Raw genomic sequence first — 23,724 nt, 5'->3', positions numbered from 1 at the left:
AAGAGAGCACTGAGACTTCTTCAACATCAGCTCGTATTCCCAAATTACCAAGAGTCCAAGAGAGAAGTCTGTTGGAGTTATGTGATGAGCAAATTGAGGACATCAAGATAGAAAAGTTCCCTGAGTATTCTTCTTATTTTATTCTAGTTCAAGATTCCCTTACGGATGAAAAAAATGTTTGAGAAGACTCAGAATGGTCTACCTTGATCTATAGACAATTGGAATCACCCTACAATAGGAAGAAGTCATTCTCTTTGGTGCAAAAAAAGAAAAGACTGGTGCTTCAAGTTTAAAAGGGGACAAGAGTCTAGCTAAAGACATTAAACTTAGCGCTTATGGGAGGCACCCCATAGCATATCCTCTTTTTTTTTTTCTTTGTTTGTTTTTATTTTTTATTTTTTGGTTTTGATTTCCGTTGTTATTTTAGGGTTTTGTTTTTCAGGGACAAGTGGGTTTGCATTCAAGTTTGGAGGTGTGCTATGAGTTATGCTATTCCAAACAGTTTCATCCATCTTCCGGGTAAGATCTTTCCATGTTATACACACATTGGGGACAATGTGTAATTTAAGTTTAGGGGTATGGGAGACACATTTACACATACTTTGTCCCAGGCTTTTTGTTTTTGTTGTTGGTTTGAGAATATATAATATATTAAAAAAAAAATGCATGTTCATGTTTGTCTTAAAATTTTTGTTGATCTGAAAAAATTGTGATTTGATCTTCATTGGTAAGCTTAAAATTTTGAACACATGATCTGATAATTGAGTTTTTAAGTTTGGTTACTTACTTTGGACAATTGAGAATTCACATGTTCGATCTGATCTGACACAAGCACATGAGCACATAATTTGTGGGGTATAACATGTGAACCTGTTGTGTATGTTTTAATGTCTTGAGTAAGCTAGGAGACTTGTTAGATGGATACTTTGGCATAAATTTTTTTTTTAAAAAAAAATGATCACAGATAAGCTTTTTACTAAGTAACTGGACCTCTTACCTCATTAAGCATTGAGTGTTCACGTCAAAATGTGAAAATTTTGATTTGATTAATGTCATAGCTAGTTGGGTTTCGTACCCTTTTTGACTCAAGTTAATAAGTCCTTAGGGGTGTCTTTACACCTAATGTCCTAAAACCATCTGGTTTGGGAGTCATTGGCCTAATACTAGCTACATGGGTCAATTAGAAAGCTTAAGGGAACTAAACATTGCACAACCTGGAAAAAAAAGAAAAATTATGCCATAGTTATTCATTCTGATGGGGATTTTTGTGAACTTTGAGATATTGAGACTTTACACATTGGAAGTTATTGGAAGCTTCATATTTATGTGCTAGTTCACTTTACACTGTCTCGAACATGTGATGACTTAGCTTGTCTTTTATAAGTAATTAAACTTTAAACTTCCAATTCATTATGAAGATCTGGTTTGTCTTTTTAAAATTGCCAATGAATGAAAATCATGGTTTTGAGTGACAGTTGAATGTGCTAAATGCAATCGTACATCCCACGAAAGATGGATTTATCTTTTTGTTTTCCATTTAGTTTTTAATTTCGTATTGTTAAAGGACTAGCAATATATAAGTTTGAGGTGTATTAAGTGCCAAAATATTCATATTTTAGCCCTTAATTTATATTTGTTAAGATCTTAGTTTTGTTAGTTTGTGCTATTTTATTTCTTTTATATGTTTTCTGTGTTTTCGTAGGCTTTTGGAAGAAAAGAAAGCATTTGTTGAAGTATGGGTCTTAAAGAGCAAATTTGGGAAAAAGCTAAAAGTATTGGACCTTCGAATGGAGCGATCGAGCGCACTAGACCAGCGATCGAGCGCTAAAGCCAAGGGTTACGCACAAGGTAGAAGGTCGAGCGCATATGCACTCGAGCGCATCACATAGATGATCGATTGCAGGAGTGCGATCGAGTGCACCACGCTTGCGATCTAGCGTACTCGTGCGTTAGAAGAAATACAGTTGTGGCCAGGACTTCCTTTTCCTTCCAAATTAGGGTTTTCCAAGTCTTAGTTGGACTAGGACTAAACCCTATGATTTTGCTAGGTTTACTAGGGTTTCTAGAATTTTTATAAGCCTATAAATAGATCTTTAAGCCTCACAAATTAGGGGGACAATTCCACACAACTTTGGAGAGGGGAATTTGGAGGCTACTTCTAGGAGCAGTTTTCGATTTTTTCTTTTCCCTTTATTTTAATTATGTGTAGCTAATTGCTTTAGTAGGGCTAGATTGAAGCCCTAATTATGTTTCTTTAATATTTCAATATTGGCACCTTTGTGATAATCATATTGTAATGCTTAACTTGATTAATTCCTATTTTATCGAATTCCTCATATGTGTGTGATTGGCCATTATATGCATGTGGTATGGATTAGTTATTTAAGTCAATCCGGGTGATTGAGTCGTGGGCTTAATAGAGTGACAAAAAAATCTCCTCACGAGTTCTTGGGTCAATCAACATGAAAAATCGGGAGTATACACTAATACCCTAGGCTCCATGTGTTTGTCGATTTTCATAGATTTATGCTTTCTTAAAGAGCAACTTAGTATACATCAATGCTATATCTTTTAAGAAAGAAAAGAGTTAGAGTATACACCCATGCCTAATTTGTCGCATAGGAAAATCTATAGCTTAAGGAGTATACACCCATGCCCTCAGGTTGGCAAACTTTAAATATTCATAATATGATTGGAACATTGACATATTGTTATACTATTAAGTATGATTAGTGGTAGATATCAAAGCCCTACCTTCTCATTTATCTTTATTCCTTTTTCATAGTATCAATTTCGTGCCAAAGTTGATATTTTAATAAATTCTAAGCAAAATCAACAATCTCTGTGGGAATAATCTCATACATGCACCTTATACTATTGTGTTGATCTTGTGCACTTGCGAGTAAAATGTACCAATTATTATCTAATAATTTAGGTAATATTTGGCACAACAAGAAGCCTATCTGAAGGATCCAGTAAAAGAGAATCACGTTGAAGAAGATTGTGAGGGAGGAGACAAGTTGGAGGCTTGTCAATCTTCAGAGCCAAGGACTTGCAAAGGGTTGTAAGTTTTTCTCGTGTCTGTAATCTTCGAACATCTTTTCATAGTTATTTCCTGAGTTTGGCTGCCTCAGAGAGGTTTTACTTTTAGATCGATTTCTAAAAAGTTTTCTCTTCGTCACCAAAATCTGTGCCTGAATGATTTATTGTTTTGATTATTTTGGAGACTGATTGCTTATTGCTTCATAGTATTAATTCCGCATAAACTGTGATTTAAATCTGTTAAGCGTTTTTCAATTGGTATCCGGACAGGCCTTCTCCTCGTCCAGACGCCCTGTATATGTTACAGTTTTAATTGAATGTAAACTTTGTTGTGTGTCGAGGGTTTAAGGGGATATTATAAATACATCTCAATCGAAAGAGAGAGGTACGAATTTTCACCAGAGAGTTCGTGAGAGACTGTGCTTAGAGAGAATAATTGTTGTGAGCCTAGTTGTTCCTCTTAGAGGATTATTGTTAGTTTGATTGTGAGCTTCATTGAGAAGTCTATCGGAAGGGTCCGATAAAAGAGAATCACGTTAAAGAAGATTGTGAGCGAGGAGAAAAGTTGGAAGCTTATCAATCTTACAGAGTCAAGGTTTGACGTCGGTTTGTAAGTGTTCCTAGTATCTGTAATATCTGAAAATCTTTTGATAGTGGGTTTGGCTACCCCAGAGACATTTTACTTTTAGAACATTTTATAAAAGGTTTTTTCTTCATCACCAAAATCCTTGTGTTTGATTTTACTTAATTTTGTGATTGTTTGATTATTGATAAATATCTATTAGTTCCTCATATTGTGTGATATTTACCTGTTAAGCGGTTTTCAATTAGTTTTGCTCTTCACAAGCATGTAGACATATATGGATAGGCTTGCCTTCTGTGCATGCATATTGCTAAAATTGCCGACTCAAAATAAGTGATTATTATTAATTTGTGTACCAATCTGATATACATGATTGATTTCAAATTTTAAATTTATAAAATAAAATATGGACAACGAAATAAATCATTTCCATTTCATTTAAAGATGGTGCCACTTAATTTAAAATTTTAAATGTCGTGAGACCATGTACGTATACCATTAGATATATGCAGCAAAATAAATTACGGTCCATGAAACAGTGTTATGGACGGAGTCAAGGGGGGAATAGAATATGTTTTAAAATAGAATTTTATTTAATAAGGATAGTTAGTTATCAATTAAGATGAAGGTTAGTTTTTTTTTTTTTTTTTTTTTCTTTCATTAGGTTTATCAGTAGTTGGGTGTTAAGGAATAATCTCACATTGCCTGTGGACAAGATCTTGTGTATGTTTATAAGGAATGGGCAATCCTCTCTTATTGAACCGGTTTTATGAGAAGAGTTAGACCCACAAATTTCATCATGGTATCAAAGCCTAACACAGGATGAATGGGGCCTACACTAGTTACCCCGTGACAAGGATCAGAAAAAATATTGGCCTGCACGTGAGGGAGGGTGTTAAGGAATAATTTCATATTACTTGTGGACAAGATCTTTGGCATGTTTATAAGGAATGAATAACCCTCTCTTATTGAACCGGTTTTATGAGATGAGTTAGGCCCACAAATTTCATCATTGGGTATATATTTTATATCTAATTTTATTGTATTTTTTTTGTCTCCCTGCTTATTAATTGGCCGGTCCATCTATCCTTATTCAATTGAACTTATCCAAGCTGGGACTTTTTATGATATTTGGATCTCACCAAAAGAAGACACAATAACGTACACATCTTGATTCTTGATCAGCCAGCCCAAATAAGTTGAGGTTATCCAAAATAATCAAGAACGTGTCAATATTCAATATATATATTTGGCTGCATGTATATGCCATCAGTGCATGTGATTGGATGGAGTATTATATATATATATATATATATATATATATATATATATATGAAGTCAATATTGGTAATTAACTCTTTTTAAAAAATTTAAATAATCTAGTTAATTAGCTGGATTCCTAAATAAATGTAGAAAGAAAACAGATTTCAAAAAATTCATTTCACTTCAAATCAATATGGATCATATTATCATCAATATTTTGTTTTTCTTCAGGTTTTGATAGTGGTACGTCACTTAAAATTTAAGTAATATTTTAAGAATTTCTCTTAATAAGTAAGGTTTAAGACATGAATAAAATATTTAATTGAAAAACGAGAGGTGAATGATAGCCGCTATTATACGCATTAGGGCACCCGAGTTATAGCAGAGGTCATTAGGCCGGGGCTCGAACCAAATATACATAGGATAGGATGGTGAGTTCTTTTCCAGATTGTGGTAATTTAATGGTTTTTTTTTTTTTTTTTTTTTTTTTTTTTTAATTTATTAGCAAGGTTTTGTTGTAATTACTTTCAGAGTTGTATTGAGGTTTAAATTGTGGCTGATCATATCATCGTATTACTTCCGTATTCTGCTATTTCTTGTACTTTGGTAGGTATTTAGGTAAGTCTTTCCCACTTAACTTCTAGTTAGTTGGTGTGTGAAATTCAGCTTGTGACTCTCCATTAATTAAGGTGATTATTTTTGTTTATTAATTATGGTGCATACATGTGCTACAAATTAATCGATGATCCCTTTAGGTTTCTTTATATGGTAAATAGGTCTTTGGAGGTGTGTCTATTTTAATAATTAGTTTAATTAAATTTCGATAGCGTTACATGCCTCCCCGTGGAGCCTTTACATATTGAATCCCTATAATTAACAAGAGACATATATATTGGAGTCTTCATGTATTGAATTGTTGTTAATGGAAGTACTAGTGGGCTAGCTAGCTGACTTTTTTTTTAACATATCCACAAAGGAGAAGGAGGATGGAAAATTCGAATTAGTGACCTCCGTTTCATTAGGCGTGATTCACAGCCGATTGAGCTACCCTTGAGGACACTAGCTAACTGACTTAGTACCACTCATACAATATAAGCCAAATTAATTTGAATCTGTATTATTTTTATTTATCTATTATTATTATTATTATTATTTTTTGTGTGTCAGAGGTCGAAATTCATAACGTACGAACCACGTTTTGGCTGTATATGCACGTGGTTGGAGTATTATAATTAATCATCTTGATCAGCAAAACTTGATGGAATCCAAATTAATAATAATAGCCCACATGCACATGCACATGCACATGCATGCATAAAAATATTAGTATAAATAGCATGAAGGTGCAATGGAGAAAAATCACTTGAGCGAGCCAATTTCTTCTTCTCTCTCAAATACCTACTTAATTACCAATCATAATCATTCATCAAGATTATCAAGATCAAGATGACTAGCAGCACTGATGTGAATGCCGGATACTGGTACTGGAACGGTGAGTTGCCGCCGGAGAACATTGATTTCAGCCTTTTCACCCATCTTTTTGCTGCCTTTGCTGGTGTCAATGACACCTACCAACTCAGCTTTCCAACCAATCAGCTTCGAACCTTCGCCAAAACCGTGAAGAACAACTCTGATATTAAAGCCATTTTATCCATCAGTGGAGACACTGATCCTTCCATTTTTGACACAATTGTAAGAATTCAATATATAATTAAATGCTAATTGACAATAAAATTAGCAGCGGAATGAATAATTATATAAATACCTCTAGCCATGCTTTGCTCAAGCCAATTGAAGAACAGCTTTACAGGAACAAATCTTGAAAACAAAAAAATATTGAGAGGTTCTTCTGACCTATGCCTACCAGTGAGTGCCAATTGATGGAATACACAGGCCTTATTTATAGGTAGGTCAGGGGACCCTCAATTAGAGCTGTTACCTTAATTATTCCTCCCTTCAAGGAATAAAAATCAAATCAATATAGCTAATTGATTCCACAAAAATAAAATCTTTAATGAAATCAAATACTTGTTCCACAAGAATTAAATCAGTGCTTTAATTCAGAATATTTGATTGGAATCAAATACTTGTTCCATAAGAATTAAATCAGTAATTTAATTCATAATATTTGATTTACACGATAAGCTTTAATTGGAATAAATTATTGAACACCGTAATTTTATAATTACAATAATATATGTGACATAAAGGGACATACTTTAAATGGAATTTCTTACATTTTCTCACTTGGCCCTTATGACATATAAATTCTTTATGGTGTTCAATTCTGTGATATGACCAATACTTTATTTATTTCAACCTTTCATGGAATCCTCCCACTCACTTAAAGAATACTACACACGAATCATGGCGGTAAAGCTTTTATATGATAAGCCGTCCCTTCCATGTATCACGATGTGCAATATCTCCCTAAATGAGTACTTTATGGATAATGTACTTTATGAATGAACTTCCTATAAGTCATTCGGGTCCAACTTTAATTTTATCCCCACGGATAAGAATAATATATGTGTGCACAAAAATCTTTATAACATAACCTTTATGTCTATAGACCAATTAAAGAGAAACTAAGCACAAATGAATTAATGAATCTCATATATTCCACATGACTTTATACTTTCTTTACCGGTAAACCTTTAGTCATGGGATCCGCAATTATTAATTCAACACTTATATGCTTAATAGACACTTATTGTCACTTAATGTTCTCTTTCATAATGATACTTTATGTTGATATACATACTTCTGCTTCTACTCAGTTTATTCTTAGAAAAATAACTGTAGTAGAATTAACTCAGAAGATCTTTATGGGTCTAACTATAAAATCGACAATCTTGAAACCTTTAACAAAAATGTCTCAACCATAATGCCTGTGTAATTAATTCACAGCATGTAATGACTTTTGCTTTCATGATAGATGTAGCAATTGTAGTATGCTTACTGCATCTTCAGTACATATATACTGAAGTTGATTCTCTACTATCTACACATTTAGCAAAAATCAAACCTAAATAAACACCACCAAATGGTAAGTGTATCTTTAGGTTAAACTGTAGTTCTTGGTTCATTGCATATTCCATAATACTATATTTACCCAATAGTCCAACTGATGTCAGGTCTAATATAGACCTGTGCATATATATGGAATATCTGCCTTTGTTCCAATACATTTTGGGACATTATCCCCTTTAATAATAGGTGCTACTGAAGATTCATAGTTCTTCATTCTGAATCTCTCCCAAAAAACTTTAGTGAGAGGAACTTTATGTAGCAAACCTAAATTAATGCTTGCAAGCAAAATATTATCTATATACAGGACTAAAAGAAATGTAACTTTACTCCCACTGACCTTAAGGTATATTCAATGATTAATAAGGTTCTCAATAAACCCATGTGAGGTAATAACCTTGTAAAAATTTTGTATACCATTGATGAGAGACATATCTTAGTCCATTAATAGATATCCTTAATTTGCAAGCTTTCTGACTGTTATTAATAAAACCTCTTAAGTTGTCTTATGTACACCTCCTCCTTAAGATCCTATTCAGGAAAATTGCTTTTCACATCCTTTTGATATAGCTCTAAAACAAAATGAGCTACTCATATCATGATAATCAATGCCTTCCTTTTGAGTAAGATCATTGGCTACAAGTCTAACTTTATATCGTTCAACATTATCCAGAAGCATCTTTTTAGGTTTTATAAACCCATTTGCAGCCTATGGCTACAACTCCCTTTGGTAAGTCAACAAGATTGCAGACTTGAATTTTAGCCAAAGATTTCATCTCCTCCTTCATGGCATTGAAACACAATGTGAAGTTATCTCCACCCAAAAAGATGTGAAAACAAATTTTGGATCGTCCTTAGGTCTGACATAAAAATCAGACTCCTGAAAGTATACAACATAATCACTAGAGATTGTTGGTCGCCTTATTCTAGAAAATTTTCTTAATCCTACTTCATTTACTTTTGACAAACTCTGAGTAGGTTTATTCTGAACTTGTTCCTTATGAGTTGACTGTTCTGAAACCGATTGTGCTTGAAGATAATCAATTTGATTTTTCTTAAGCACAATCAAACACCCTTCATGTGAAGGGGCTTCAGTCAACTCTTGTGCTTCCTCTAATTCAATCCCTTGAGGATAAGCACTCCCACTAAGTTCAGCATCCTCTAGAAATTTTGAATATTAGACTCAACAATTCTAGGACTAAATGAAGAACTGTAAAGCCTAAACCCCTTGGAGTTTACTGTATAACCTATAAAATTCCGCTAGTTGTCCTTGAAGCTAATTACCTTAGGTGTGGATTATAAATCCTCACTATAGCAAGACAACCCCATATGTGTAAACAATTTGAACTTGATTCCTTTCATTCCTTAATTTATGTGTCTTATGGACAACTCTGAATGGAATCGAGTTAAATGTATACACAACGGTTTTCAAGGCTTCACTCCATTAGGAGAATAGAACATTACCTTTCGTGTCCCTTTTTCGTGTACCTACCATAATACTATCTGCCTCTATCAGATCTTACGATATTGATTTTTTTTTTTTTTTTGTTTATCTACTTCTACCTTATAGGTATTGAAAGCATTTAATGCCCCAACCTTATGATTTAGAAGATAGAGATATATAAACCTTATATGGTTATTACCGAAAGAGATATGATATCTCTAACCATTTAGGCAAGAAGTATGAAAAATGTTACACTTGTACATGATCTCAAGAATTTCAAAAATCCCTTTGTTGGCACCTTTAGTGGTATAGTTGGTCTGCTTTTCCTTAATGCAGTCCATATAAATACCAAAGGTAGTAAATTTCAAGAGTCGTAAAAACTCTATCATTTATCGACCTTTTATTCTTTATAGAGATATATTCCAATCTCCAATGCCATAACATTGAGGATTTTCTCATTCATAAGACTCTGCTTTATGTCAACATTTATATGCAGGGATTTATTTTCCAAAAATTGGGATCTAGATCAATTTTAAATAAACCGTTAATTTAATACTCCACCCAAAAGTTTTAACAATATTCAAACTTGATTTTAACAAACTAAAATAGAAATTAAATTTCTAAAAGAATTGTGGAATATATAAAAACATTATTAAGGTCAAAATAATGTAATTGAATTTTTAAAAAAATTAATCTATAGATCCCAACAACCTCCAATTGTAAAAAAGTATTATTTAGAAAATCCTGCATTATGTTGACAACGTGGACCGCTAAACCAAATTGAATCCACATAGTCCTTAGGAGAGTCAATAAAAGAGATTCATGACACACTAGGTGTATGAGATTACCTCTATTTCAAGTCATTTATGATACTTTATGCAATCATTCTTTATATGCCCATAATTTTCCTTAGTGTAAGAGAAACAAGTATCTTAATTGCCATAACACTTTGTTGGCACCTTGTTCTCATTTATCAACTATTGGACATGATTGCCTATAAAGGTCTTTCCCTTAACATGAGTAACTTTCTGAATTCTCATGTCTTAATCTCTCATCTTCTTGAACACACATGATTAGAAGTTCCTTAATTGATCAGTTATCCTCATGTGTGCCACAAGATATTTGAAAAAATATCATATTTAGATGAGAGAATAAAATTGACCATAATGACTCAAAAAACTCAACCTTTAGGGACTTTATAATGAGCTGTTATGTCCTTCATTTCCATAATGTGCTCAAACACATTTTGAAACTGTAAAGGTTTTACTTTAAAGCTTTTCTATTAGGGTGCATGCCAAAGCCTTATTGGAACTCACTAAATGTTCCTCAATGACCTTTCTTTGGCCTTAAAACATTAAGGAATAAAATCCTAATGCTTTCCTTGATATGAGATTTCATGAACGTTGAAACTTAAGCGATTTAAATCAGTACAATCGTTCATGTTTAATAATCTCATGTGGCGTACTTGATTCCGTGGGAGAAGGTGATTCGTCCACACGAAACGCCAATTTAGTCTCCAAACACCCCAAAGTGAAAAGCACATTTTTCTTTTCAGTCAAGAAAAATTACCACTAGGAATTATTGGAACATAGAATACTAATAATTAAAGCAGTAGGAATACATCCAGTAACCAAGAAAAAATTATATACTTTAATGCTATGAAATAACCTTATTTAAATTAACCAATGTTAATTTAATAGTAAATTTCAACCTACCTGTGGGCAAAGGTGCATCACGCATGAAATTTACTCTTTATTAATAAGACTAATAAATTTAACATTAATAAATAAAATTTTTCGTACCTGTGGGCCCAAGAGAAATTTTATTTTCAATGTTAAATTTACTATCTTATTCTAATTAACTCATAAAAATAAAAACGTCCCTGTGGGGATTGGCAAATTAAATTTATGAATTAATTACAACACGATGTTAATTTTCTTTATGAAGTTCATATATATAATCTTGATGCAATTATCATTATAAAATCGGGATGCTGTGGCTCTCCCAAAAATTATTATGACAATTACGACTTCATTAACATCGAATTTATTTAAATTAACCAATGCTAATTTAATAGTAAATTTCAACCTACCTATGGGCAAAGGTTGCATCACGCATGAAATTTACTCTTTAATAGGACTAATAAATTTAACATTAATAAATAAAATTCTCCATACCTGTGGGCCTAAGAGAAATTTTATTTTTAAAGTTAAATTTATTATCTTATTCTAATTAAGTCATAAAAATAATAACGTTCCTGTGAGGATTAGTAATTAAATTTATGAATTAATTACAACAGGATGTTAATTTTTTTTATGAAGTTCACATATATGATCTTGATGTAATTATCATTATAAAATTGGGATGCTGTGGCTCTCCCAAAATTATTATGATAATCACGACTTCATTAACATCCAATAACTGTATAGATGCCAAAACTACAGCTCCCAAGAATAAAAGACAAAACCAACATGTCAGTGGGTAAACAGTATTTTTCCAAAGTACAACCGGATAGTGTCCCTGGTAAGTGAGGGGGCGCACAACGGCACACTTAAGTCCCAAGACTTGCCTTGCCAGAGCTTTCCGATTGCAATTTTGGATAATACCATAAACATTTACCAACATATGAGGCTTAGTTAATTATTCTCAGGTCCATGCATCAAACAATTTATATTTAAACAATTAAAAGAATAAATATATCCTTAAGTTCATGCATTAAAGAAACAATAATTTAATACTGAACAATTTAAATCATAAGATGAATAAAAATGCAACATAAAAGCATAATAATTTGAATAGCCTAATGGTCTAGAAGTGACCTTAGGCCCTTTATACCTTAAGAACCCAAGTTCTAAACCCAATGAGACCAAGTCATTTTTTTTTTTTTTTTTTTTTTTAATCCGGATGGGCCACTTCAAATGGATTGGGCTTTTGGGTCAGCCCACTTAATGACCCAAGACACTGACCCGGTTCCTATATGGGTTTGAAAACCCTACCCAGCATCCTTAAGTCCCAACCCGGGAACCCTAGCCCTTGCGCCGCCGCTGCCGCTTTAGCCTTCCTCATGCGTCGGCCACGCATGGCCGCCGCTCAATGGCCAAACGGTCACGGTCATCGGCAAGGGGGCGGCGTTCCGTGCAGCCCCACCGCCAAAAACAACGCTGCCGTCCCTCACGTGCATCCGAACGGTGATGGGCTGCCGACTTCATGCGGCAGTCAATCAGGACCGCCGCACAGCAGCCCCAGATGACACTGACCGGCGGGGATCAGTGGCCCCGTCCAAACCCACAGGCAGCCCGTGCAGGGCTGCCGTTGCTTTGAGTGATAGACGGCCCGATGCGGGCTGCCGCTCCCTTTATTCGGCCAACGCTGCTGCAGGTGGGTAAAAAACGGTCCTTTATGCGGCCAACGACGCTGCAGTGGGGAGCCGGCGAGCTCCGGTTTTGGTGGGCGGTGGGCAGCGTTTCTGGCTAGCTTGTCTCTCGGTTCCCAAGTTGTTTTGTTCCAAGATTCACAGAAACAAGAAGGAGGGCAATTTGGTCATGAAAGAAACAAAACAAAACAATATAAATCCGTGGGTGCCTTATGCTCCTCACCATATATTTTGTTTCAATAATCAATGAACAAAATTAAAATTTTATAGCAGACATATCTCAAAAATTAAACTGAGCAAATATGGCCTAGAGGAGGCTCTGATACCACATGTAAGAATTCAATATATAATTAAATGCTAATTGACAATAAAATTAGCAGCGGAATGAATAATTATATAAATACCTCTAGCCATGCTTTGCTCAAGCCAATTGAAGAACAGCTTTACAGGAACAAATCTTGAAAACAAAAAAATATTGAGAGGTTCTTCTGACCTTTGCCTACCAGTCAGTTCCAATTGATGGAATACACAGGCCTTATTTATAGGTAGATCAGGGGACCCTCAATTAGAGCTGTTACCTTAATTATTCCTCCCATCAAGGAATAAAAATCAAATCAATACAGCTAATTGATTCCACAAAAATAAAATCTTTAATGAAATCAGATACTTGTTCCACAAGAATTAAATCAGTGCTTTAATTCAGAATATTTGATTGGAATCAAATACTTGTTCCACAAGAATTAAATCAGTAATTTAATTCATAATATTTGATTTACACGATAAGCTTTAATTGGAATAAATTATTGAACACCGTAATTTTATAATTACAATAATATATGTGACATAAAGGGACATACTTTAAATAGAATTTCTTACAACAATCGCTAGCGATTCTGATTACCTTAAAACATTCATACATTCCTCCATTGATGTAGCTAGCCAGGGAATTTGACTACGATGGCCTTAGCCTCAACTGGCAGTATCCCAACACGACCGATCAGATGACCAACCTTGCCACACTCCTCAAAGAGTTGCGAGCTGCCGTGGACAAAGACGCTGATGATCGCCCTGGCGAAGCCAAGCTGCTTCTAACAGCAGCCGTCTATTACTCCCCACAGTATACGTTGACGTCCGTTACTTATCCCATTCAGGCTATCTCAGATAGCTTGTACTGGATCAACATAATGGCCTATGACTTGTATACCCCTCTCCCTGATTCCTCACCCAATTCTACTGCGCCGCCTGCTCCATTGCACTATCCAACGGGCTCTGAACTAATTATTAACGTGGATGCCGGCATCCGTGCTTGGATTGATGCAGGCGTGCCGGCCAACAAATTAGTCCTCGGACTTCCATTTTATGGCCGCAGTTGGCTTCTGAAAAATGCTGATGACCAAAAAATATCCTCAGATGCTAATGGACCTGCGACTGAAGTAAGTGACCCCATACTTTATTCCCAAATCCACGATTTTATAAAAGACAACGGTGGCGAAGAAGTGATCAATTACTCCTATCTCACGCAGTATGGCCATGTTGGGACGACGTGGATTGGTTATGATGGTAAGGATAGCATCTTTGATAAGGTTATATATGCCAAGCAAATGGAATTGCTTGGTTACTTTGCATGGCATGTGGGCGGCGACGACACTGACTGGGCTCTTTCAAACCAAGGTAATTATTTTATTACAATAATCATATTTCTCTTTCGATTTCTAGTCTTCCATATATATATATATATATATATATAAACTTCTCTTTGGATTTCTACTCTTTCAAACCTAATTTTTACTCTTAATATGTTTTCACAGCTTCCCAAGCATGGAACAAATGAGGCCAATCATCACATATCTATGTTGTCCACAAATTAATAAGGTCAATCATCAGTCAGTACTTTTGTACGCGCGTTGTAAGGCGAATTATCAGTTGTGTTGTTTTGTTTCCTGGCCTCCATGTATACTGTTTGGCATTGGCGGTAATTAATTTGTACTGTTTCTTTCTGTAATCTGATCGGATGTACGCTCCATCTGTTTTTTTGTTTTTTTTTTTTTTTTATAATAAAATGCCATTATTCGATCACATTTCTTGTTTTTTTCTTAATTAAAATCCATTTCAGTACTTGAAACTTGAAACCGTCAATAAATTAATATGAACCTTTTTTTATGCCTAATATACGTACACTTCATAAAATTACGCTAAAGAAAGAGGAATATATATATATTTGAAAGTGATGGATTATCCAAATTAATTAAATATAAAATATATGGAGGACAAAGGAGATATAATCCTCTGATTGTCAATTAATGTTGTGCAAGTATGGACACTAATGGTGCCACATGAAAGCAATGAAGAGAGAAAAAATTTTGGACCTTGTGTCTCGGTGTTTGAGAGAAAAGGAATATATATATATATATATATATATATATATATATATATATATACTTTAATGAAAATATGAGGAATTCATTGATTAAAGACCACGAACATAAAACTCTTACATAGCAAAACCAAAAGCCCTTACAGCACAACGTATAAACCTCTACAAAAATCATAGTCACATGCCATGAGGTTACAAAATCATAGATACAAGCAAAAATTATTACAATTAGGTGCTATCTATGACTTCAATCTTCTGCTAATCTATGTACAAATACAGTTAAAAAACAAATCTGTTCCGAGCATACTAGATCTAAGACATGAGTAGCCAAATTTCTTAACAAAATTTATTTAATCCGGCCATGAGAAATAACCCCTCACACCTAATTATTCATCCTCACTCATGAGGGCAGATCTAAAGAGAAAAAATCTCTTATTCAAAATAAGAAATACAAACAAACAACCAGCAAGCAGCATCAGCGACCGGGGGAGGTGAATGACACAACACGGTAGAAGGTGGACAGACACATAGTAGAGAGGCCAAAGTTGTTGATCTGATCAGAGAATACCTACAAACATACAAAAAAAAAAAAAAAGGGTAGGGGGAGGGTAGGAGCGTGGAGTAGAAGGGGAATGGGAGAGGTGGAGGGAGCAGATCTGCTCCCTCCGCCTCCTCTCAAAACTGTTTTCTGAGAGAAAATGAATATTAATAGGAGACAATAGTTAACGGTATAAAGACTATATATATATATATATATATTAAAAATAAAATGTGCCTCTCTCACGTTTTCAGAAAAGTACTGCCAGAATCCAGATCGGAGGCTGCCGATCTATTGCCCTGTAGAAAGTACGCGCCACTGGGAGAGTCCACACGCCGCCACGCATTGCCACAACTTTCTGTGGAATTTTGAACCGCCGCATGCGCCGTTTCTGGCCACCACGCGCCACCCTTGTCAGTCGTTTTTAGAAACGAATCTCAGATTCATGATCAGAGGCTGCCAATCTGTTGAACCAGTTGAAGCACGCGCATCGAGGAGCCACCACGCGCCGCCACCCTTGTAAGTTGTCTTTTGAGCTCACCTGTTTACACTACAATCAGCCACACTAGATTATTTCTATTTTTTTGAGCTCACAGACTTGTAATAAACTCATGCACACCAGATCTTAGCCCCTGTAACCAAGCCTATATTCCTTATTATACACTCAGCCACACCAGATCCTAACCCTTAAAAACAAGCTCATATCCCCTATCATACACTCAGACACACCACATTCAATCCTCTCACCAGGCTCACAGAACCTATCCTACACTCAGCCACACCGGATTATATTCCAAAAAAAAAAAAAATGGCCGTACCTACTACCACTCTCCCAAGCACCGAAGATATTACCCAACCTATCTCTATTATTCTCGATGGCTCCAATTACTCGGCTTGGTCTCAAAATATGAGTAGGTGGCTCAAAGGACATTGTCTTTGGGAGTATGTTTTTGGTGAAGAACCTAAATCTCTTGCTAGAAAAGAGGAACCTGTTGCGACTTTCTCTACCCGCCTCCGCACATGGAAAAGTATCCATTACAAGATTATCTCTTAGTTCTCCAACACTTGTGTCATCTCCATTAGAATGACATTTGGCAATCTTAACAATGCCAAAGATGTCTTGGACATGTTAGCTCAGCGCTACAGCACTACCGATCTTGCTCAATGGTTTCAGATTGTGACCAAGCTTCATCACATGCGTCAGGAGTCAAGTCAAAGTATTACTGATTTTTATTTACAAATGACTTATCTTTGGAATCAATTAGCACTATGTGAGCCTAAGTGGAGGGATAAGGATGATGCCTCTGAGTACATCGCTTTTCGCGATAGCATGCGCCTAGCCGAGTTTCTTGCGGCAATTCGAGATGAGTTTGAGCATACTCAAGCTTCTCTTCTTCACGGCTCACCACTGCCATCCTTGAAAAGTGCTCTTAGTTAACTCGTTTCAGAAGAGACCCAATTCTCCACTATAAAGTTACACACCTCTGAGATGGTCATGGCCACTGCAACCCACAATACGCGTGTCCCTAATTCTATTCCTACCGGGTCTTCCTCATCCAATCGGAATATCCAGTGCTACTATTGTCAGAAATTTGGCCACAAGTATAGTGAATGCAAAAAAAGGCTTTCTCGTGGGAATCATCGAGCTCCTAGTCATAAGGCTACTGCGGTCACTCATACTAATACATCAGATATGTCTTACACGGATGTTGCACCCCAACCCAGTACCCTTTCTCCTGCAGAAATCGAAGCTCTCATTCATCAGGTTTTATCTAAGTCCAATCTTAATATCGCTATGTTCACCACACCAGGTAATTCTTCTTGATATATTGATTTTGCTTGTTGTAATCACATGACACTGAATTCTTCCATATTTTTTTGCAAAATCTGTGTTACCTAGGCCTACCACCATTTACATTGCTAATGGTTCCCATCTTGATGTTAGTCACATCGGGTCTGTTTCTACTCATCAACTATCTATGTCTGATACATACTTAGTGCCTAATCTCTCGTTAAATCTTTTATCTGTTGATCAACTTTGTGAACTTGGCTTAGAACTACAATTTTCTAACCGAGGTTGTGATGTGCAGGATCCACAGACGAGACAGCTAATTGGGACCGCCCGTAGGATTGGACGTCTATTTGAGCTTTCATCACTCCATCTTCCTTTTACTGTGTCTGCTACCACTCCATCTCGGTCTCCCTCTACCACTCTCAGTTTATGGCACTCTTATTTAGGACATGCATCTATTTCTCGTATTCGTTCTTTAGATACAAGCGGTCAGTTAGGGTCTATTGAGTCCAAGTCATTTGATTGTGTTGCATGTCAACTTGGAAAAAAAAGTGCTTTACCTTTCAATAATAGTGCATCTGTTTCTTCTGCTCCTTTTGATTTGGTGCATTCTAATGTGTGGGGCCCTACGCCTATTCCCACCATGGGTGGATCCTGCTATTTTGTAATTTTTGTGAATGATTATTTTCGATACACATGGCTTTATCTTTTACAAAATCGATCTGAACTTCTGAAAATTTACTCTGAATTTCAACGGATGGTTCAAACCCAATTTTCTCGAAACATAAAAAATTTTCGTTCTGATAATGCCATAGAATATCGTGAATCTACCTTCCTTACTACCCTCAAACAAAATGGCACTCTTTCCCATCGCTCATGCCCAAATACTTCTCAACAAAATGGTTGTGCTGAACGTAAACACAGGCACATCTTAGACACTGTTAGGGCTTTGCTCTTATCTGCTTTTATCCCTGAACACTTTTGGGGAGAAGCTGCTCTTACCGCTGTTTATACCATTAATAGGGTCCCATCGGCCACTACCTTAAATAGGTCCCCCTATGAACTCTTGTATGGTTCTCCTCCTGATTACCAATCCTTCTGCATCTTTGGTTGTGTCTGTTTCGTGCTTCTTCTACCCCATGAACGAATAAAATTAGAACCTCGCTTTCGCCTATGTTGTTTTCTTGGGTATGGCATTGAACACAAAGGATATCGTTATTATGATCCTATTTCCAAACGACTCCACATCTTGCGGCACGTCACCCTTTGGGAACATAGGTTCTTTAGTGATATAGAGTCTTTTCCTACTAGTCCCTTTAGTTCTTCTCCTATCTTCACTAATGTCTTGTTTGATTTGCTCTCCGACACTACTGATCTTGATGCAGGGATGACAAGCTCTCCAGACAACATTCAGACGGTCGACCCCAATGACTCTGCCCCGCCTGTTGATCCATCTACTCTTGAGCCAGCTCTCTCTGTCCCACGTCATTCTAATCGAGTAACATCTCTTCCTTCCCATGTTCATGATTATCACTGTTATTCTGCTTTTGCTACTCTACATGAACCTCACTCCTTCTGTGAGGCTCATACTAACCCTCTTTGGCAAAATGCTATGTCTGAAGAACTTAATGCCCTTTCCAAAACCCATACTTGAGACTTAGTTGATTTACCTCCAGGCAAAACTGCGGTAGGGTGCAAGTGAGTATACAAGATTAAGACAAAATCTGATGGGCTATTGATCGATACAAGGCACGTCTTGTGGCAAAGGGGTTCAATCAAGAGTATGATATTGATTATGAGGAGACTTTTGCGCCGGTGGCTCTCCTTACTTCTGTTTGATCCCTCCTTCCTGTGACTTCTGTGCGTCGTTGGGATCTTTTTCAAATGGATGTGGAAAACGCATTTCTTAATGGTGATCTTAGTGAAGAAGTTTATATGCAGCCTCCGCCTGGGTACGATCATCCGCCACACAAGGTTGCCGACTTCGCCAGGCATTGTATGGTCTGAAACAGGCTCCACGGGGTTGTTTTGCCAAATTCAGTTCCACTATTGAGCAAATTGGGTTTGTTTCTAGCCCCTATGATTCTGCTCTTTTTATCCAGTGATCTGATGCTGGTCTCATTCTACTCTTACTATATGTTGATGATATAATTATTATTGGAGATGATATTGTCGGTATTCGTAACCTACAACAGTTTTAACAATTTGAGATGAAGGATTTGGGTTTTCTCAGCTACTTTCTTGGATTGGAAGTGTCTTCTGATCCAAATGGTTACGATCTCTCTCAAGCCAAATATGCTTCAGATCTCATCTCACGAGCTAGCCTTATCGATTGCAAAATTGTTGATAGCCCTTTAGAGACAAATGTCAAACTTCGTGTCATTGATGGTGAGCTACTTTCTGATGCCACTCTCTATCGACAGTTAGTTGGAAGTCTCATCTACCTTACGATGACACGACCAGATCTTGCCTATGCAGTCCATCTTGTTAGTCAGTTTATGACCGCGCCACGCTCAGTTCATTATGTAGTTGTTCTTCGCATCCTTCGCTACGTGAAGGGTACTTTGTTTCATGGTTTGCATTTCTCTTCTCACTCAAACTTACATGTGTATTCAGATGTTGATTGGGCAGGTGATCCCATTGATCGTCGTTCCACCACAAGTTATTGTTTCTTACTTGGTGATTCTCTCATCTCTTGGCGTAGCAAGAAACAATCTGTTGTTGCCCGCTCTAGTACTAAAGTTGAGTATCATGCTCTTGCTTACACCACTTCTGAGCTCCTCTGGCTCTGTTGGCTCCTACATGATATGAGTGTTTTTTCAGACCTCCAGTTCTCCTATCTTTTGTGACAATCGCAGTGTGATTCAGATTGCGCATAATAATGTATTTCATGAACGTACTAAACACATTGAAATCGAATGTCATTTTGTACGCCATCATCTTTTGCAAGGGACTCTTCGTCTTTGTCCTATTACTTTCACTGATCAGTTGGCCGATGTGTTCACCAAAGCATATCCACCTAGACGATTTCGTGATCTTATTTCCAAACTCAAGTTGGCATCTACATTACCACCTTGAGTTTGAGGGGGGGTGTTAGAATATATTCATAATATATAATATATTCTGAATATATTTTGATATTCACCATAAGTGTTGATTTGATATATTTTCCCTGCAATATTGTACATTAATTTCGTGATTGTATTTCCTAGTTTATCTTGCCTTATTCAACTATAAATAGGCCTCTTTGTATACAGTTCAATATACACAGAAATATAGTATTCAGTTTCATCCCTATATTCTCTAGTTTATTTTAACACCTCCATTGACGTAGCCAGGGAATTTGACTACGATGGCCTTAGCCTCAATTGGCAGTATCCCAACGCGACTGATCAGATGACCAACCTTGCCACACTCCTCACAGAGTGGCGAGCTGCCGTGGAGGAAGAGGCTGCTCAGAGCCCTGACAAAGCCAAGCTACTTCTAACAGCAGCTGTCTTTTACGCCTCAGAGTATACGCCGTCAGTTAATTATCCCATTCAGGCTGTCTTAGATAGCTTGGACTGGATCAACGTAATGGCCTATGACTTGTATACCCCTCTTTCCTCACCCAATTCTACTGGGCTGCTTGCTCCATTGCACGGTCCAACCTCTCAACTAATTACCGTGGACGGCGGCATCCATGCTTGGATTGATGCAGGCGTCCCAGCCAACAAATTAGTCCTCGGCCTTTCATTTAATGGCTTCGGTTGGGTTCTGGAAAATGCTGATAACCATGAAATAACATGGCCGGCTGATGGACCGCTGTATTTAGGTAACCCCATTCCTTATCGCACAATCCTACAGGATTTTATAATAAACATCGGTGCCGTAGAAGTGATCGATCCCTCCTACGTCACACACTAGTGCTATGTCGACAAGGATTGGATTGGCTATGATAGTAAGTATAGCATCTTTGATAAGTCCAGATATGGCATGCAAAAGGGATTGCTTGGTTACTTGGCATGGCATGTGGCCAACGACGACAATGCCTGGACTCTTTCAAACCAAGGTAATTTATAATTAATTACCTACTTTATTATATATATATATATATATATTTCTCTTTCGATTTCTACTCTTCAATCTATCATTAATTATCCATCCTATAAACCTCACTTCTTGTAATCTAGCTATATATATATATATATATATATATATATATATATATATACACGTACGTGTATTAATTCATTTTTACTCTTAATATATATTCTCGCAGCTTCCCTTGCATGGAACGATGAAGATGTCGCACGTGTTTAATTAGAAGCTAGCTTCTATATATTATCCAGATCCAATAAGGGCCAGTCATCAGTACTTGTGTACGCATTGCAAGGCCAATTTATTATCTGCAGTTGTGTTGTTTTGTTTCCTTGATACTGTCTGCCAGTATCCTAGCTAGCCTGTTGTTTTTGCAATTTGAACGGATCCATCGATCTGTTATTTGGAATAAAAAGTCATTAATAAAGATATCTTGTTTTTTTTTTTCAGTTTGGACGAAAACTCTGACCTTCCTCATATGACATTCATGCATTACATCTTATTAATTATGTTATATATAGTGGTACGTCACTTAAAATTTAAATTATGTGCCAACATATGTTCTAATTTGTCACTTATTATTTAATTAATATTTTAACACTTCCCTTTAATCAGTAATTAAGGCTCAAGGCATGAATGAAATATTTAATTAAAAAGAAAGTTAAATGATACTATTGTACGCATTAGGGAATGGGATTTATAGTAGAGGTCGTTAGGGTCCTTAGGGATGCACAAACCCTATCAAGAGGGAGTTAAGAGCTCGAACAAACCATCTCGCAGCTTCCTTTTTTCAGTTCTGTGTTTTATGAACAGCAAAATTGACATCATGGTTTCATTTCTCTCAGGCATATGAGCTGTGGAAATCATGCAAAGGCATGGAGTTTAAGGATCCATCTCAGGATGATACACTTTCATCATGTAAACTAATCAGACGCTTGCAAATAGCTTTTTGTGCGTTCAGAAAAATGCAGCTGATAGGCCATCCATATTGGAAGTTTCTTCAATGCTAAAAAGTGAAACTGCTGCTCGACAATTCCTAAAGTGCCTGCTTTTTCTACAAAAAGAAACAAAGATGAGGAAAATAAATCTGGGTTGCCGCTAGAAATTTTTTCTATTAATGATACAACAATCTCCCAATTTGTAGCCCGATAACTAAGCATGCATGGATGCCTTTCTGGAATATAGTTTCATAGAGGGGAAAAAGTTGTTTGTGTTTCAAACAGGACCGTATTTACATGTCTTTCTTATCATTGTAATGACATTATTCTTAATTTAATTTTCTATATTATGTACTTTTTGAAGATGTCATGGGAGTAAATGGTCTAAAATTCATAACCAATTTATTTTTTGTTCCTTGTAGACGAAAAGTGGAAAAAAGAAATCTCTCCATTTCTTGCCTTTTTTGAGGTTACTGCCTTAATTCCTTTGAATGGTCCAAACAAATGAAAAATGGATAGGGATTAATTACTTTGCGGAAAGATTATTAGATCTCTGCAGGAAATAACTGCAAATAATACAGAGGATATGAAAAACTGCTTTGGAATGAATTATCCAAGCATGAATGTATATTCCTTTATATAGTTGTACAATGGTTCTTAGTAAGGTAAGTTACAATGAATATATCCCTATACAGCAAAGGAAAGTATCAAAGGAAATGATAATAATGGAGAATCATATGACCGTTGCTCTGTACAAGGCAACTCTGTACAATATCTAGAAGATTTGGTGAGCTGGTGATTGTGCAATGAATTGCACAATCACTGGGCCATGATGCTTTGGATTGCGAATCATCATGCAATCAACTAATTGCATGATGTTTGGGATCTTTATTGTTGATTGCATGATCTCCTTGATATGCTGTCTTTACAACCCCCTGCAAGCTCATGGGAGGTGCAATGATCATGAGCTTGTCACGCAAGAGTAGAAAACGAGTTGACGTTAACCCTTTGGTGAAGATGTCTGGGCACTGATCATGAGTGGAGAGATAGCTAATGGTAATGTCTTTATTAGGAACTTTCTCTCTAATGAAGTGATAATCGACTTCCACATGTTTTGTTCGAGCATGATAAATAGGGTTGGAAGCCAAGGCAATGGCCCCCATATTGTCACACCAAATCTGTGGGGGGGCAGGAAGATGAATCTGCAACTCCTTCAATAGCATACGTAACCAATATAATTCTGCTGTGGTAAGGGCCAATGCCCGGT

General features: G+C 36.3%; 1 pseudogene; it reads left to right on the top strand.

The window, feature by feature from the left end:
* Positions 1 to 6,334: 6,334 nt before the first annotated feature.
* Positions 6,335 to 14,566, top strand: LOC148584523 (class V chitinase pseudogene; annotated as a pseudogene).
* The last annotated feature ends 9,158 nt before the right edge of the window (positions 14,567 to 23,724 follow it).

The sequence above is a fragment of the Corylus avellana genome, chromosome 7 (assembly GCF_965113065.1).
Source record: "Corylus avellana chromosome 7, dhCorAvel1.hap1.2, whole genome shotgun sequence".
In the NCBI taxonomy this organism is placed as follows: Eukaryota; Viridiplantae; Streptophyta; class Magnoliopsida; order Fagales; family Betulaceae; genus Corylus; species Corylus avellana.
The sequence above is the reverse complement of the archived record's forward strand: the minus strand, read 5'-3'. Positions and strand labels throughout refer to the sequence as shown.